Below are 728 nucleotides of genomic sequence, written 5' to 3'. Positions count from 1 at the left end.
CCAGCGTAGTGAAATAGAAGAGTGACTGAGAAGAAAATATATATATACATGTTTCCTTTACCGTACTTAAAAGTAAATTAAAACGAAAATCGAATAGCAGTTATAGTATTAATTTTATCGGCATTACACATGTAATGATGAACACTCCACTGTTGCCCTACTTATGGCATAATGATAGCGGTGCCTCGAGATTTCTGATGCCAAACTTCCAATAGTGTACCCACGTCTAATCATAGTAGTGAAAACGACAAAGAAGCAAATTTAGAAAAGATTCAGGATTGGGTGAAATTATGTCTGGAATCTTTAGCTGGGTAATCAAGAGTGATTATTATGGGCACAGAGGTGATAAACTAAACTAAAATCAAGGTCGTTTTCTGTTTTATATTTAGTAACATAAATATCATAGGTAACCTCCTCAGTAATGCTCATTTTTATACGAAGATCAGAACATACCAAGGTATCTAGACTCCCAAGAACAGATGGTTCTCGCTGAGTCGTTTCTGAAGGTGTTGAGGACGACGTCGACGTAAGCTGCGTGGGAGGAGGTCAGTGCTACACTCGGCCCTTCTCGACCACAATACCTGAAGGAGAAATCACAAGTATTATGAAAAGACCCTTTGATAATGCTGAAGTTTGCTGAGAGCTTCAGATATCTAGATATTTCATTATTCTGGTTAATCTGTCTTGCTATGGACCTGTGGAAATAATTAGTAAAAAAAAAAAAAAAC

The sequence above is a fragment of the Penaeus monodon genome, chromosome 27 (genome assembly GCF_015228065.2).
Source record: "Penaeus monodon isolate SGIC_2016 chromosome 27, NSTDA_Pmon_1, whole genome shotgun sequence".
Lineage (NCBI taxonomy): Eukaryota > Metazoa > Arthropoda > Malacostraca > Decapoda > Penaeidae > Penaeus > Penaeus monodon.
This window is presented reverse-complemented; position numbering follows the sequence as displayed.